General features: G+C 41.6%; 1 protein-coding gene across 2 annotated transcripts in view; it reads left to right on the forward strand.

Annotated features, from left to right (window-relative positions):
• The first annotated feature begins 7,658 nt into the window (after nt 1-7,658).
• The window catches only part of LOC115429560 (endoplasmic reticulum metallopeptidase 1-like), a 65,126-nt gene continuing 54,176 nt past the window's right edge, over nt 7,659-18,608 (forward strand). Inside the window, exon 1 of one of the 2 annotated variants that reach the window (XM_030149124.1) lies at nt 7,659-7,825. The gene's annotated coding sequence lies outside the window, so the exon portion shown is untranslated. The remainder of the gene's footprint in view (nt 7,826-18,608) is intronic. The other variant, XM_030149123.1, reaches the window with a different exon arrangement.

The raw sequence follows: 18,608 nt of genomic DNA on the forward strand, positions 1-18,608 counted from the left end.
CTGGTCTTCAGCTCCCTCCACAGATTCTCTATATAGTTTCGGTCAGGACTTTGACTGGCCCATGTCCTTGAACCACTGCTGCACTATGTTGGCGGTATGCTCATTGTCCTGCTGGGACGTCCAATCAGGACCAAGCTGGAGTTCTCAGCACTTTGTTTTCGTCATCCAGGATGTGATGTAGTCATGTTAAATTCATTAGGCCCTTGTAACTTGATGAGATGTCCGGTGCCACTAACAGATAAGCATCCTAGCATTATAGGTTATAACCATGGCATTATGTTGTCACCACCATAACAAAGGTAGGAAGGTATCACAGGCAACCATCCAGCGAGTATTGCACAAAGGAGGTCTCCATAGATAGATAGATAGATACTTTATTAATCCAGAGGGAAATTCAAGGACTGCAGACCAGGAAGATGCCACAACTCAGGATGAAACATCAGGAGGCTTGTCAAGCATTTGCTAGAGCTCTTCTTAACCAAGATCCTAGGTTTGGGTCATCAGTCCTCTGATCTGATGAACAAAGATGGAGTTGTTTAGCCACATGGAAGTTGCCTACATCTGGAGAAGCAAGGAGAAGCATACAAGCTGAAAGAACACGAGAGACAGCGAGTGCATATTGAGGCACCGACACCGCCGGTGGCTCACTTCCGGTACCACGGCTCGGTGCCGCGGCACCTCGGGTCAAGGTGCCGGTGGTGCCGTGGCACCCCGGGGCCAACTGCTAGGTGCCGTGACACCGCGGTACCACAGCTCGGTGCCAGGTGCCATGGCACCACGGTGGTGCCTCGGCTTGAGGTGCCGGTGGTACCGCGGCACCTCGGTGGTGCACCACGGTGCTATGGCGCCTGGCACTGAGCCCTGGTACCGCAGTGCCATGGCACCTGGCACCGAGCCATGTTACAGCGGTGCCACGGCACCTAGCGTTGGCCCCGGGGTGCCGCGGCACCACCGGCACCCTCGAGCCAAGGCACCACCGCGGTGCCACGGCACCTGGCACCGAGCCGTATTACTGTGGGTACCACAGCACCTACCGTTGGCCCGGCCTCGGTGGTGCCGTGGCACCTCGCTAGGTGCTGTGGCACCGCAGTACTACGGCTCAGTGCCAGGTGCCGTGGCACCGCGGTACTACGGCTCAGTGCCAGTGCCGTGGCACCGTGGTACCACGGCTTGGTGCCAGGTGTCGCGGCACGTCGGTGCCAGGTGCCGTGGCACCGCGGTGGTGCCTCGCTCCAGGTGCCGGTGGTGCGGTGCCGCGGCACCTCGAGGCCAATGCTAGGTGCCAGGTGCCATGGGGCCGTGGGATCATGGCTCGGTACCACAGCTCAGCTCGGTACCAAGGGTTGGTACCAGGTACCACAGCACGGTGCCAGATGCCATGGTGTGGTGCCAAGGGTTCCTCTCAATTACATTGGACTGTGAGCTAAGGAAGTACCTTGTTCGGACCGGTGTTTTGAACCATGTCAATGCTACATAGAGGAGCTCCAACTCACTACCAGCAGAAGGTGTACTTGCGCAAACAGATTCACATATTATAAACACTGACTTCGTTGTTGTGTTTGCACGGTGGTTGTCATATTCTTCCCACTATTTTTTGACAACTTTTTAACGAAAATGTGAATAATAAAACCTTTTGGGAAGACTGGGGCCTGTATAATCCTAATACAATCCAATGTCATAGATATACAATGGAAAATGTTTGAGGGGGAAAAAGGAGCAGTTTTTCATGAAAAGAACAAGGTATAAGCTATGGCTGAGCGCATGGCAAGAAGAAGAAGACAGAAGGAACACAATAAATTTGAAATAATTGATACTGGTCAAATCCAATCAAATTTTACTTATATAGCACCAAATCATAACAACAGTTATCTCATGACACTTTACAAATAGAGCCGGTCGAAACCAGACGCTCAAGCCAATTTACAGAAACCCAAAAGAATCCTCCAGGAACAAACACCTGGGGCTGGGACAGTGGCGAGGAAAAACTTCCCTTTTAACAACAGAAACCATCTGCCTTGACCCGTTGGAGTAAGAGAGAGAAGGGGGGGTAGGGCATGAATGCAATTGATACACAAGATAACTGAACTAGAACTGACAAAAGTAGAAACTGTGATCAGTGTTGGCGCTAACCTTTGTATGAAATGTCAACAAGCTTTTAAACGGATTCTAGTGAATTGGTATGTTTATTTCATGTCTTTGTCGCCCACATTCTCGAACTCGGACATATGCATCCGATGTAAACAGAGTCTGGCCGAGCTGGCAGCCACATTTTAGGGTCGCTATCCTAAGCCCAGTGAACATGTTTCAACATTTGTACCAATAACCTTTCTTTTTTTTTTTTTTTTAATCCATCCTCCACCCCCTATAGACCATTACACTGACTAAAACAATATTATTCCAGCCCTAACTGTCGCAAAGAAGATAATCGTTCTCCACTGGAAAACCAGACATCAGCTAAATATTCCATACTGGAAGAACCTGTTAACTACAACGGCATATAGGGCCACATAAGAAATAAAAACACTTGTCACTATGAGAATAAGTCGTAAATATCGCGATGAAACCTGTATTTCATGAGAATAAAGTCGAACACAAAAAGTCATAATTTTACGAGAATAAAGTGATATATGAGAAATGACAGTCATAATATTGAGGGAATAAAGTCGTATCTTAAAAAAATAGATAAATAAAGAATCTTAATTTATGAAATTTTAGGTTGAAAAAATGGTCCGCTTCACTCAATCTCAAAAGTACTCGTTTCAACAAAATCTGGTCTATATTCACGAACAAACTTTCGTCTGCATTATTTGCCTGACTCCCATTACCATAACCAACAAACAGATTTTACTTCGTGCCTGGCTTGAACGTAAAATTGACCGATCATTCTTTAAAATTTTAAATGACAATTGATATATTAATACCAATATCTAGGGACTGAAGTTAGTAAATGCATCGTTTCCTGTTTTTAACTTCATTTCCAGTCACGCAGCATAGTACTGCGCTTCCTGTGAACTGTCATGGGCATAGCAATGTGATTGTAAGGCTATTGTTTTCCAAAATTACTAATATCTCCCAAACATGTTGGTTCTATCAACTTGCCATTTTTGCTAGTCTCATCCTTGAACAAAAATACGTAAGTATGCCATACAGCAATTAATACCAATATCTAGGGACTGAAGTTAGTAAATGTGTCATTCTGTTTTTAACTTCATTTCCCGTCATGCAGTGTGGTACTGTGCTTCCTATCAACCGTCATTTGCATAGCAACGTGATTGTAATGGTATGGTGTTCCAAAATAACTAATATCTCCCAAAATACTGGCCCTATCAACTTGCCGTTTTTACTCATCTCTTCCTTGACAAGAATACATAAGTATACCAAACTGCAGGAGTCAGCTCTTTCAGGATTTGTGTGATGCCTGAAACACACACACAGTCCACTTCCCTTTTTACCCTCAGCCCTTGCCACAGGGTATTGTCATCAGTTCGTTGTCTGTCCGTCTGTCTGTCTGTCCGTATATGCAAAAACTTTGGCATGCACCAGTGGAGAACCAGTGGTTCACTCGCTATATAAACCACCACATCCTCCACATACAGGTCCGTCGTGTTAATTGTAGAAGTACGTCCCACCCCCCATCCCACAAATTTTTTGGGCATGGGCTGGTGCCAGTAGCCTGATAATGTCGTTAGTGGGCTTGGTTCAAAAAAAAGTTGAGAAACCCTGGTGTGGACTGAAGGCCAAGGGTTTTCAAGTGCGGGGCACGTTATGTTATAATTTGTGGTTTCAAACAAGTAAATTTTTAATCAGATTATTCATAGGGTTACTGTGGATTAATTTTGATTTATTGCGATTAAATATCATTCATTGTTGATCTATATTGATCACATTTCATTTTGCATGAGCAAACAGACTCAAGAAGGAAGGGAATATATATGCACTTAACATCTTGGTCGCATGCTGGGGGACGTGTTAGCCAGAATGCTAGTAGAATCCCCAACTAACGTGTTTCGTGTTAATGTGATATTTTAAGATGGAAGTGCTCCAGTGAAAAGAAAACCCCTTCCTGCAGAGTGTGCACAATACTTTATGACGGTCGACTCTTGGAGTTTTTTTTGTACTAAAATTTCCCACCCAGAGGGCCAGCATGCTGTGTAGTGTCTTCCATCTTTATTGGTTGGTTCTACTGCCTGTCACAACCAGATCAACTGCCCATTTGCACATGACCGATGGTAACTCTACTTGGACAAACTGCCCGAAATGCGATGTCATTCTGCTCTGCAGATGACTTAATTGCATTAAAATTTTGAATCAGATTAATCATGATGATGGATTAATCCATGCTGATTTGTTACTTTTGACAGCCCTAAAAAATATACAGGGGCACCAGTGAAATTTTTTTGGGTCTGCCACTTGAATTTTTTGGCCTTGCCTTTGCCATCAGGAGGTCATAAAAATGTGAATACCTGACAGAAAATGACATTGAATCCACATTTTTGTGCAGATTTGGCTTTTAAAGGCTGTGGTCTTAAACTTTTGATCAGCAGATGAACAGCCTTTTTCAGTTTAACTGTTGTTTTCAATAAATTGCTTACTCAAATTTTTGTTTTGTCTTACTCTTATTTCTTCTTTTACATTTTGAAGCTCTACTTAGAACCTTCTTAAAATACAACAGTGCAAAATGTAAATTAATGCAATTTTTCATCCAGTCTTAAAATTTTGATAAGGAGTGTATAAGTCACAAACAAACTTGACGAAACTTATTCATTTCATCACAAAAACAAAAAATGGCAAAGGGATGAGTAATTTTGAGGACAACTGTACCTGGCAACATATTGGATTGCAAAGAACCAACAGGGAGATGCTTATTCATGTTCGTCGTGTTCCCAAAATACTTCATTGGTGCTCAACATACCCAGCAAATACTGTAGCTTTTGTCCAGTTCCCCTTTCCCCTCAACTTCATAGAAACCAAATCTTTCCATATACAGTACAGGCCAAAAGTTTGGACACACCTTCTCATTCTTCACATTTTCTTTATTTTCATGACTATTTACATTGTAGATTCTCACTGAAGGCATCAAACTATGAATGAACACATGTGGAATTATGTACTTAACAAAAAAGTGTGAAATAACTGAAAACATATCTTATATTCTAGTTTCTTCAAAGTAGCCACCCTTAGCTCTGATGACTGCCTTGCACACCCTTGGCATTCCCTTGATGAGCATCAAGAGGTAGTCACCTGAAATGGTTTTCACTTCATAGCTGTGCCTTGTCAGGGTTACTTAGTGGAATTTCTTGCCTTATTGATGGGGTTGGGACCATCAGTTGTGTTGTGCAGAAGTCAGGTTGATGCACAGCTGACAGCCCTACTGGACAACTGTTAGAATGCATATTATGGCGAGAACCAATCAGCTAAGTAAAGACAAACGAGTGGCCATCATTACTTTAAGAAATGAAGGTCAGTCAGTCTAGAAAATTTCAAAAACTTTGAATGTGTCCCCAAGTGCAGTCGCAAAAACCATCAAGCGCTCCAACGAAACTGGCTCACATGAGGACCGCCCCAGGAAAGGAAGACCAAGAGTCACCTCTGATGCTGAAGATAAGTTCATCTGAGTCACCAGCGTCAGAAATCACAAATTAACAGCAGCTCAGATTAGAGACCAGATGAATACCACACAGAGCTCTAGCAGCACACACATCTCTACAACAACTGTTAAGAGGAGACTGCGTGAATCAGGTCCTTCATGGTCAAATAGCTGCTAGGAAACCACTGCTCAGGAGAGGCAACAAACAGAAGAGATTTATTTGGGCCAAGAAACCCAACGAATGGACCTTAGACCAGTGGAAATCTGTGCTTTGGTCTGATGAGTCCAATTTGAGATCTTTGGATCCAACCGCCGTGTCTTTGTGTTGACGCAGAAAAGGTGAACGGATGGATGCTACATGCCTGGTTCCCACCGTGAAGCATGGAGGGGGAGGTGTGATGGTGTGGGGGTGCTTTGCTGGTGACGCTGTTGGGGATTTATTCAAGATTGAAGGCAACCTGAATCAGCATGGCTACCACAGCATCCTGAAGTGACATGCCATTCCATCCGGTTTGCGTTTAGTTGGACCATCATTTATGTTTCAACAGGACAATGACCCCAAACACACCTCCAGGCTGTGTGAGGGATATTTGACCAAGAAGGAGAGTGATGGAGTGCTGCGCCAGATGACCTGGCCTCCACAGTCACTGGACCTGAACCCAATCGAGATGGTTTGGGGTGAGCTGGACCGCAGAGTGAAGGCAAAAGGGCCAACAAGCGCTAAGCATCTCTGGGAACTTCTTCAAGACTGTTAGGAAACCATTTCAGGTGACTACCTCTTGAAGCTCATCAAGAGAATGGCAAGAGTATGCAAAGCAGTCATCAGAGCTAAGGGTGGCTACTTTGAAGAAACTGGAATATAAGATATGTTTTCAGTTATTTCACACTTTTTTGTTAAGTACATAATTCCACATGTGTTCATTCATAGTTTTGATGCCTTCAGTGAGAATCTACAATGTAAATAGTCATGAAAATAAAGAAAATGCAAAGAATGAGAAGGTGTGTCCAAACTTTTGGCCTGTACTGTACTTGCTTTTAACATAGTTATAGGCACTGCATTGATTGTTTTTTCTGACATCATTTTGTGTTGCTGTAAAGTGTTCAGGGCAGCGCAGTGGTCGCACTTTAATTCCGCCCTCTTAGTTAATTACACCGTCAATATTATTAAAACATTACATTCAGAACATCGATTTTTGACATTTCTACATGACTCCATAATCGGGCACGTTCACATTGCAATGCATGAAATTTGTGGATAAATCAGAGACATTTTCATGGGCTATGGTGGTGAAAATAACAGCTCCCATGATTCCACAGTATGTTATGTCATTTACTACTCCCACTACATTGTCCATCTATCCATCCATTATCCACCGCTTATCCGGGACTGGGTCGCGGGGGTAACAGTCTAAGCAGGGATGCCCAGACTTCCCTCTCCCCAGACACCTCCTCCAGCTCTTCCGGGGGGACCCCGAGGTGTTCCCAGGCCAGCCGAGAGACATAGTCTCTCCAACGTGTCCTGGGTCTTCCCCGAGGTCTCCTCCCGGTGGGACATGCCCGGAACACCTCCCCAGGGAGGCGTCCAGGAGGCATCCGAAACAGATGCCCGAGCCACCTCAGCTGGCCCCTCTCGACGCGGAGGAGCAGCAGCTCTACTCCGAGCTCCTCCCTGGTGACTGAGCTCCTCACCCTATCCCTAAGGGTGCGCCCAGCCACCCTGCGGAGGAAATTCATTTCGACCGCTTGTATCCGGGATCTTGTCCTTTCGGTCATGACCCAAAGCTCATGACCATAGGGTAGGAAGTAGATGGGTAGAGGGTAGGAACGTAGATTGACCGGTAAATCGAGAGCTTCGCCTCTTGGCTCAGCTCCTTCTTCACCACAACCGACCGGTACAGCGACTGCATCACTGCAGACGCTGCACCGATCCGTCTGTCAATCTCATGCTCCATCCTTCCCTCACTCGTGAACAAGACCCCAAGATACTTAAACTCCTCCACTTCCACCCACTACATTGTTTGCTATAGTTTTAATTTGGAGATGTCGATACTTACAGAATCACATTGTGTTCGTTGAACTTGTATACACCTGTTTCTTCATGCTTTGCATTATGTGTATTCATTTGAATTACTTTTTTTTTGACAGGTATTGATCTGGCTTTCATTGAGAATGGTTTTATCTATCATACCAAGTATGACACTGCTGACAGGATTCTGACCGACTCCATACAGAGGGCTGGTATGTAATCAACCTCTAAACCAACATGCTTCCATTCACTAGAGCTGCACAGTAAATCACAATCACAATGTCAGGTTCTGAAATGATAGAATCACAGAAGGCTGCAGTTTAATTAAATGTATAACATGAGAACATATTTTGTGTTTGTATGCAGTCTGCTTGTTATTACACCCATTTTTAAAAAATGGCCGATGAGTCTGTTCATTTTATTATCAGCTGTGAAGTTTGTGCAATTTGTGGTCACATGACTATGCTGTGGATAGAGCAAATGGAATGGATGTTAGCGAGCAGGACAAGAAAAAATACTGATACGGTATTTGAGATCAAGAGACAATGACCACTGGTATTTTTACATGCACAAAATATTAATATTTTTTGCCCTTATTCAAAAAAGACTTGTTGAACACATTCACATTCCACTGGACTCGGCCTTGTACTTTTCTTTAGGCATTTTGTTGATAAACTCAGCTTTTCAATGTTTGATCATAAATCCAACACCTTTTGTTATACTCCATCATGTTTATTAGCCTGTGTGTTTCTCCTCCCAGCTCTACCACAGGATCTTAGTCTCTACTCCAGTCAACTGTACACACAAATGAAACATATTCTGAATGTACTGTGTACATGTCCAAAGAATGTGCTTTTGGAACATCTTAATAAATAGGTTTCATTCAGGAAAAAGGCCTAATTCAGAATGTCCAAATGGAGTATGCCCTTTACAGGACACCTGTCAACTTCAGAATGTTTTCATATCCTATAAAATATTAGTCATCATGTCAGCATACTCATGACCTTGATAACCAACCAAGTAGGTTCATAATGTCATTTGTGCATATGCACATCACAATCAGTCTCTGACAGGTGATGTCATACCTGCAAAACCACAGTGCATTTCGGGATTGTTCTGCCACTTTGGTGGGTTAGAGCAATTCAGCACAGACTAGACATACCTTAGCTTGGATCTGTCCTTCTTGCTTGAAAAGTGGGTCGCTGGTGTAGCATGAAAGGCTGCACACCAGTGTTTCGAATGGTCGGAAGTTCAACCTTGGGATATGATTTTTCCATTTTCCTACCTGGAAGAAGGGGTTATGTGCAGCAGATGGAGGACATAACAAAGAGACGTCAGATTGCCTGGGTTCCTGCAGCGAGACATCACTTTCAACAATGTCTTCTTTTGTGCGAGTTTGCTCTCAGCATTTTCACAAAGGTAAAAATAAAAGTTTTTGTTTGTTTAAATAATGACTCCATGGGCCAATTGACTGACCTATAAAGTTTGCTCGTGCTGATGTTGTATTTTACCATTGTTGTTTATTACTCAGGTAAACAACACAGAGGGAAGGCAGCACACCTTGATTGATCTAGTCATGTCAAATCTTACTAAATTTTATGTGCTTAGCACAATCTTGTATGAAGGTAGTTAAGAATGCACATCGCATTCACAAAAACCTTGTCACCTTATTTGTATTTCACTTTCAAGCACACACACATTTGACTACCACTGCTACTTTACTAACTAGACTAATGACAGTTTAGAAGTAATTGTGATGTATGTCAAAGGGAAATGGTGTACAGCACTTTAAAATGTACTCAAATTCTAATGTTATTGCAGGTCAACCTGCATATGAGATGTTGGAGGCTGATCCAGACTGGGCTCGATCCCTGCATTTGGGCCACACTGACATCAGACCCACAGACACTGCACACTCTGCCAGAAGAGTTAACCAAGCACAGCCGAGGAACACCAACACACTACAAGCGAGACAGGACATACTGATGAACATGACAGTGCTGAGGGGACACAGGAGGCTGCAGAATGCGGTCAGCTACAGACTGATGAGGGGAAGCAGGAGGCTGCAGAGGAAAGTTACCAGTTGAACTCTGGGAATGGAACCATTCAGGAGCTGGGACAGACTGAATGTAATATGTGTATCCTTAGGCACGTGGAAGTGAACCGCCTGCTGGAGGAATATCAAGATGAGCTCAACAAGCTGAGGCTCACTGATGATTTTTGGGTGATGATATTGATAAAGCAAAATACTACTGGTCTACCAAACCTGGCAACATTTATGGCTTTATTTACTTTTTTGCTGCCCCTTACATTATGTGTTCACAAAAAAATTCTCCCCCCATTTCAAATGCTACTTTTGACCTTTATACATCTCAGATTGGATCTGCCTGCACCACACCTTGCCCATCTCTTTCAGGTTTCCCTAGACAGTGTACAGAATCTTCACTTACATGGTATTATTTTTATATTCAAACCTATGATGTGTGATTGTATGGCCAGATAGAGAGACTTTGCAAAGGATGTTTGGAAATGTTTTTCAAAAATATAAAATGTTAATAAGAACCATTCCTATTAGCATGATACTACCATATGAAGGTAAAATTGTCACTGCGTGTTGTGCACTGACAAACCATTGCCCAACTATAGTTTAGTAATATTCTTCAGAAGACATAACAACATCAGAGGTCCACAATGGTAAAGAATTTTGTATACCTTGTAGTGCAAAACTGTATTTGACACTGTTTTAACAATAAACTATGTTCGCTTTTACTTTCCAAAACGGTTGTGATCTTGACTATTTCCGTTTTTATGAATAAACAGTATGTAAACCGAATGTAGGCCAGATTTTGACAATGGCATAACAAAAGTGAAACTGTCTAACAATGATGCAGAGTGCAGAACAATCGTGCAAACTGTAACAATCCAAACTACATAACAATAGTTCAGTCTAAGATAACTGTACAAATAATTTCAGTCACAGTGCTGTGCGGTAACCCTTGTGTGAATGTGCGCACCTCACACACCAGAAACAATACTGGGAGTGTGCGGAACAGTTTGAACACATCCAATTGTTTTCTTTATCAGATGCATGCTATAGCCTCACACAGCTGAGATGAAACCACAAAATTGTGAAGTTTTGATTGTTGCAGGAGAAATGTCTGTGAGCTTCAAGAGATTTATAGTTTCTGAACTCATCAAATGTGTGTGCGCTCATATCATACACAAGATAGTTGGTAATATTGATGGATGAGGTTGGAGGTATCAGTGCAGCATCGGGTCTCCAGCTGCTAGCTGCTACCTTGTATGGATCAGTGTTGTTAACTGTTGATAATTTAGCAAAATACCTTTCCCTGGCATCTTTGTTATGCTTGTTTCTATAAGGTTTTTGCTAGTTTTTCTTTTGTTTCTCCAGTTTTGCGGTTTAACAACATATGACTATCCTCACTACCTTGGTGTTCACCTCTGTTGTTTACCTCAGAGCCGTAGAGACTAACCCTCCAAAATGGTGGAGGGGCCGTGTTGATCACATGTCTGACAAAGACCGATATGACTTATTCACCAAATCATGCAGTGCTATCTTGCAGTGGCAGATTTAAGAGCTGATAGTTTGTGTGTTTGTCTGTATAGATGGGAATGGTCATTGCAAGAATCATAAGCACAAATGCTCACCCTCCAGCTCCAGCTTTCACACTGGTCAGTACAGTGCAGATCTCATTATTTCTCTAAGGAGCAGATGCACACCAGACTTTTACTGTTGTCTTGGGCCTGATTTACCTCCTGCTTTATGTTGCTGAATTATTTTGCCTCAGTTAGCAGACAATAAAAAGCTGAGACAGTTGGTGTCTTTGCTTTTTCCCTTAGCAACTGCTGGACACCTTTTCCACATTTTCTGTGCATGGTAACTCACATGGCATGAATTATTCAAGCAACAAAGTGAGATTTCAGAAGGTGGTAATAGATATTTTTAGTCTCTAACGAAGTATGCAGTTTTGTTAGGTAGAGGGGAGATGGAGAGTACTGGGACACTGGGGAAGAAGATAAAGCAGTAGAGATGGTAAATGATAAATATCACAAGTAGGTTGAAACTGCCTCTTTAAAATTTCACAGCCTCTTAGCTCTGATTTTGACATAGTGGAGGAAGTACAAAATAGGGCTGTGCAATATGATGACGACATACAAACCCCATTTCCAGGAGAGTGTGGACCTGTTCTGAAAGGCTGTGTATGAGCTTTCATTAGTTTTAATGACCACTTTAATTCTATTTATTAAATATAAGCAAATTAAAGTTTTGAGGCCTGAAACACACTCAATAACGGGATAGAGACAATTTAAAGGAGTGATATTTTGCCTTTTTAAATGGAATTATGCATTTTAAAACATTTCCCTGTGGTCTACATAAACTGTAAATGCTATGCTTGGGTCTGAATTCTTCATTAATAAAACTCTACAGGCTCCTCTTCAACCATATTTTTGAGTAATGACATGAGAAAGGTCGTTTTGAGCGCTAGCCCTTTAAATGCAAATGACCCCACATTTTAGGTAATCGGCTTGAAGTTTGGACATATTTTCAGAATGGACTACAACCGCTGCTGCTGACAAACAATTATGGCGTACTCTGAGAAATGTTCATCAGAAGTCTTGACCTTATATGTGCAAATGTTGTGATGTAACTATTTATAAAATGTAACAAATTAGCAGGAATTGAAATGGGTTGTAGACATCCGCTCAATTTTTGCCGAAATGAATATGAAGATAGATTTGCAGCACCTGGAGGGTTCAAATTCAAAATTTATTAACTATTAGGGTGCAAATCCACAAATAAATGTACCAAAGACTAATAAAAGTGGGTTTAGCAAAATGTGACCCCTTTAAGACTGAAAACATTATAGAATATACAAAACACAGTTCTGTCTGATTTCACACTTATCAGGTTAACTGATGACAGCGTAGACAATTGGACAGACTTATCCACTAAAGAATGAGGACGCAGGCCAGTTGGTCTGCACATTCCCTGACAACCTGCCCAGGAAAATTGTCAGGGCCCGCCGCCTTCCTTACGTTGACCTTTCTCAGCGTCCTCCACACATCTGCTGATTCAAGCCTGAGTGCTTGTTCGTTGGGGTGGGGGGTGGCTGTCCTCGCAGGGGTGGTGTTTAAATCCTCAAACCATCCGTAGAACTGATTCAGTTTGTTAAGGAAGCAGATATTGTCCTGACAGGGGGAGTGAGCAGCTTTGTAACTGGTAATGGACTGGATGCCCTGCCACAGAAGTCTGGTGTTACTTGGGTCCTGGAAAAAAACATGGATTTGCTGCCCTTGAGAGCGCTTCGCTGCCCTGATGGTCCGTTTCAGGTTAGATCTGGCTACTCTGAGAGCCCCAGCATCGCCAGATCTAAAGGCAGCATCATGCTCTCTCAGTGCAGCCTGTACCTCCTTGGTCATCCATGGTTTCTCATCGGCCCTGGTTCTAACAATCTTGGTAACACAGACGTCCTCTGTACACTTCTGAATGTATGCACACACGGTCAAAGCATACTCCTCCATGTCTGTGTGTCCACTGTCAGTTGCGGCCTCCTTAAACATAGCCCAGTCTGTGCTCTCAAAGCAGTCCTGCAGCACTGACATGGCTCCTACGGGCCACACCTTTACCTGTTTCAAGGTGGGCTTACCTCTGATGAGCAGGGGCTTGTATGCTGGGGTCAGCATAACAGCGAGGTGATCTGAGGAGCCAAGGTGAGGTCGAGGGGCTGCTCTGAAAGCCTTCTTAATGTTGGTGTATACCAAGTCCAATGTGTTCTCACCCATGGTAGCAAAGTCCACATGCTGATAAAAATTTGGGAGGACAGTCTTCAAGTTGGCCTGGTTGAAGTCCCCAGCCACAATGAAAACACTCTCCAGGTATGTGCTTTGCAGGTCACTGATGTTACAACAGAGAACACACAGGGCTTCCTTGGTATCTGCACTGGGAGGGATGTACACTGCAATGAACAGTGATGAAAATTCCTGTGGGAGGTAGAATGGTCTGCACTTAATAATCATGAACTCAATGTCTTGTGAGAATGTCTTGTTATCCTGGTCGCATTGGTGCACCAGTTATTGTTTGTGTAGACACACACCCCTCCCCCTCAGGATTTACCGGTGAGGGCGCTGCTCCTCTCTGCTCTGAATGCTGTTGGCCCCTCCAGGCTAATGGCGATGTCTGGAACTGATGCTTTTAGCCATGTCTCTGTGAAAATAAGAATGCAGCAGTCTCTGGTTCCCGTTTGGTGTATAAATCCAGCTTCAGGTAATCCAATTTGTTCTCCAGGGAACCCATGTTTGCGAGCAAGATGGATGGAAGCGGTGGTCTGAACGGGTTAGCCTTTAGCTTTGCCGCTAGCCCACCATGACAGCCGTGCTTCGGTTTCCTGTCACACTGCTTCCGACGCTCCCTGGGGCGGCCTGTGCTAGCGGGAAACTCCGCTGCTCTGCAGGCCGCTGGGTCCAGATGGTGTAGCAGTCCGAGGCTGCGTAGAGTAGTCAGAGTTTCAGGGTTTACTGACCCGAAACCGCTGTATCTCCGCAATGTCATCACTAACTGACGATCATAGATGCATTTAATGATGGTCCGCTGGACTGTTGTCACGGAATCTACAGGTTTTAATACTGTAATATCGTCACACTAACTAACTAACTAGAAGCACTTGGAGAGCACAGACCTCCGCCAAGGAAGATCAGTGCCCCCACCCCCCAGTGTTTGCGCTCTCTTTTCTAGAAAAGCACTCGGAGAGTGCAGACCACCACCAAGGCAGATCAGTGGGCCCCTGTGGCCCCCCCACCCCCAATCACCACCAAAATTTAATCATTTGTACCTTGTGCCTGTATCAACGTTTCTTTAAATTTTCATCCAAATCCGTCCATAACTTTTTGAGTTATCTTGCACACAGACAGACAGACCAACGCTGGCAAAAACATAACCTCCTTGGCGGAGGTAACTAACAAGCAACCAAGCAACAAGCAGAATAGCTTTTGTAATATGAATCCAGTATACAAAATATATTAAGATATGAGATCTGGATCATATTGCTCAGTCGTGATGTAAGGCTGTCGTTTTATTAATGTCAGTGCACTTTCCTGTTTTAAATCATGAAATACAGCCTGACATTTTTTGTCAAGATGATATTATGTAGTTGGAGATTGTCTTAAGGAGCATTATGTTGTGGACAAATCCCACAGTAGAGTTATGTATCTAAGTAGTGAACCCGACATGAACAAGGGGTTTTGTATATGCCGTTGTTTGCACTTTCACTAGAGCAAGCCTACTGGGAGGGAGAACAATGGAGCTTTGTGTGCTGTCAACTGTGTAGACATGCGGGCAGCAGCAAAGATAAAGGAAACTTAGCCTCAGGCTGCAGTCACCCACACACTAACCTGTAGCTGATCTTTCATGTACACAAATTTCTGTACCTGTACAGTTATCATCATAATTGCAGTCCGCCTAAGGCTAAGTTTCCTCTGAGCTGTATACAGAAATAGTTTGCAAAAACTATGGCATACCTATGCCTTCCTATAAAATAGACCTGACCTCAAACACACAATGTATTGTCTTCATATCCAGTTATTTTCTTAAGCATTCGTCAAACTATACAGCATTTGGCCCTGACACTCTTATTAATCATACTCACAAAGTTCAGTCTTTTGTATAGCAGGACAGACTCTATAATTATGTGTGATAGTGGTGTGTGTGTATATCAGGGATGTGGAAATGTGTCCTTTCAAAGATGCATCATGGTGTAGACAAATTGTGAAGAAGTGAAACTTAACATCTCTACTCTGTATTTGTAATGCACTGCAGAAGGATTCATGTTGTGTTTTTGGAATGTTTACAGTGGTGGTTTACACAGACAGAGGTGTTGAAAAGATGCAACTGTTTATATTAGAGATGACTGCACTGTCTTTTTAAAGCAGTTTCCAAATAAAAGAGAGAGATGTACTGAGAATTGTGCAGTTGAATGCAATGTAATCAAGAGGCTTGTCAAAACTCACTCCTCCAGTGCATAAAGAATAAAATGGTTACTGATCCAATTACTGACCTTTATAAAAAATTATGATAATAATAGTGCAGCTCTTGTGGTTTGGCGAAATTCACTTTCCATTATTTTTAGCCAACACTTTTTCAAGGAATACATACACAGCAAAAATGGCAGTGTTAAATTAACTCTGAGAGTGTTAATTTTAACACCAGAAAAGTATGTATATGTGTCCACTCTTTTTTAGTGTTAAATTAACACTTTTGAAAGTGTAAAATTTTTAACACCTATATAGAGTTATTTCAGCTCTTGACAGGTGTTAAAAATTAACACTGGCTAACACTCAATAGTGTAGATAAAACTTTGCACTAGAATCATTGTTACAAAAACAACACAGCCAAATTACACTGAACTGCAAAACATTGACACTAAATTGGTGTAATGCAATTAACTCTGATAGTGTAGTATGTTGCAGACAATTAATCCCCCTTCTGCCACTATTTCCCCAAAACCCTGTACCCCACAAACCTACACACAATATAATTTGTGCAAAAATATTAAACTTTTATTAAAACCACGCATAGTAGACCAATAAACATGAACATGCTTCAGCATGGAATTATGGCACTGTATGGCACAATGTACATTTTTTCAGAGTCACATGCAAACTGCCGATCATAAGGTCTGTGGTACTCCAGATCAGGAACTCACAAGCTCATCAAAGGCAGCAACTCCAGTCTGAATTGAACAGGGAATGACCTTCTGGTCCAGGACGATGTAGAAATTTTGAATGCTCTTCTTTCTTTCTCCAACACACAGAATAAAGGGTTGAACCAGCCCAGTGTCTTAGAGGAAGGTATCCAAGCTTCACCCCACCTGAGAGATAAGGGCACCAGAGAAAATACACATATTTCACCTTAAATGCACATTGAAACATGAGAACAGGCTCTTGGGAAAAAATAATAGCCTGCATATGGGCCTGGTCAAGGGGAGGTATACATATGTGGTGAAAAAAAAAAATTCTCCCCCAATACCCTATTAGAGTAAATTTATTTGGCAAATTTTGTCTAGCTTATAGTTTTTGAAAACTTCCTGTTGACAAAAAAGTTCCAGCCTTACGAAGACGGGCATATCTGCTTGATGAAAGCACATCTGGGAATTGCAATTTTCTCTTTTTTTCTGAAATATTGTAAAAATTTGAAAAATGTAATATATGCAGTTCATTTTTCCATATTTTCCTTTTTATTCTGTGTATTCATCATACTGTGGTCAGATTTTTATAAAACCTTTTCCAAAAGGTCGTTTTTATTGCATGTAAAGTTTGGGGCCTGGAGATTTTAGGCATTTGATCCGTTACCATGAAATCAGTGTTTTTTTATTTGTATGGTTTTACTTGGAACTGGATAATAAAAACTACAGAAAGTAAAGATATTTATGCCTATTTTAAGGTACCTTATCCAATTGTTTTATTAAATATAGATAAGTATGTGAACTTCGCATGTCTTTTTCTTTGATCTGTTACTGACGACTATCGAACTTGTACTAAATATTGTACCAAGCCATCTTGAGCACATAACATTTATGCTAACCAAGTGTACATAAATATGAATTAACATCAACTTTTGTATTGATGAAGAACAGGCTGTGTCAGAATTAGTCACATTTATTCCCTTTTTAAAATGTATCAGGTATATGTGTCAAAAAGATTGAGCACATGTCCAACAGAAATTTTGGTTTAAGTAAATTATCCAGAATTTTTTTATCCAGTTTCCTTAAAAATTAAGAAAGATAAATAGATCATAAATATGTATATTTAACAGTATAATATTATGTTCTACATACAAAAATATAAACTATACATGGTTATCATGCTTTATGTCATTGCAATGAACAATGTTATATGTATTGATGATGGTGTTTGCTGTCATGCTAAAACGCATATTTTAACTTCAATAGAAAAAGTATTTTTAATTCGACTAGTATTCTAACGTGTTTTATTCAAAGCTCTAATCTCTTAAATTTTAATAACAATTGAGTACTTACCAAAAACTGGAGTAGAAATGGGGAAAAAATGTTTTTTTCTGAGGGCACCTAAACCATTAAAGTTTTTTTCAAACTTCTTCCGAGAGCAGCAGGTACATGTCGCACATATGCTTTGATAACTCAATATTGACAAATCTGATTGGTATACAGTAGGAATTATGATTTATGTAACAAGCTGCTTCATTAGAAGAAACATGAACCAGCAAAAATGGTGATGTAGCTTTTTAAAAATTTGACTCTGAAGTCACAAGTGGGCTTATATGGTACGTGGGCTTAATAGGCACATTTACCCTGTAAGTTAAATAATTGTATGTATTTGTGTTTGAAAAATTACCAAACATTTTGGGTGTACTGCAGTTGATGATTTAGCAATTAGCAAATTGTTTAAAACATATTAGAGATGCATTGGCAAACTTACATTTGTGGGTGTCTAGGAAACTATGTTTGGTAAATATACCCCCTACAAGCCAACTACCAGAGAGACATAATTACGACTCCCTCCACAGCATAGCAAAAAAAAACAGCATAAGTTGGGTGTTCAAAAAGAAATAAGCGTACAGGTGTGTTAATGTGAATACTTACATAACCATTCTTTGACTCTGGGTCTTCAACTGGGGGAACAAAGTTGTAATTCCAAGAGCATATGTTATGCGAACATTTACTGGGGGGATCCTCCTGACAAAAGACAGATACATCACTGAAAAGATGCTTTACCCCAAAACCTTTTTTACATCCATGACTTCAGTATGTTGACTTAAACGGTTTACATGATTATACATTATTTATGAGATTAGTCAAGACAAAGACATTAATTATAACTAATATCTAAAATTAAAAATGTTTTAACAAAAATATCTCTATAAGTGCATATTCACTTACCCATGACACTCTACCATGTCTGCCACAAGTATGTTCACCATCTTTCTTCTAGTACCATCAGACA

This window comes from Sphaeramia orbicularis, chromosome 12 (genome assembly GCF_902148855.1).
Source record: "Sphaeramia orbicularis chromosome 12, fSphaOr1.1, whole genome shotgun sequence".
Taxonomy (NCBI): Eukaryota; Metazoa; Chordata; class Actinopteri; order Kurtiformes; family Apogonidae; genus Sphaeramia; species Sphaeramia orbicularis.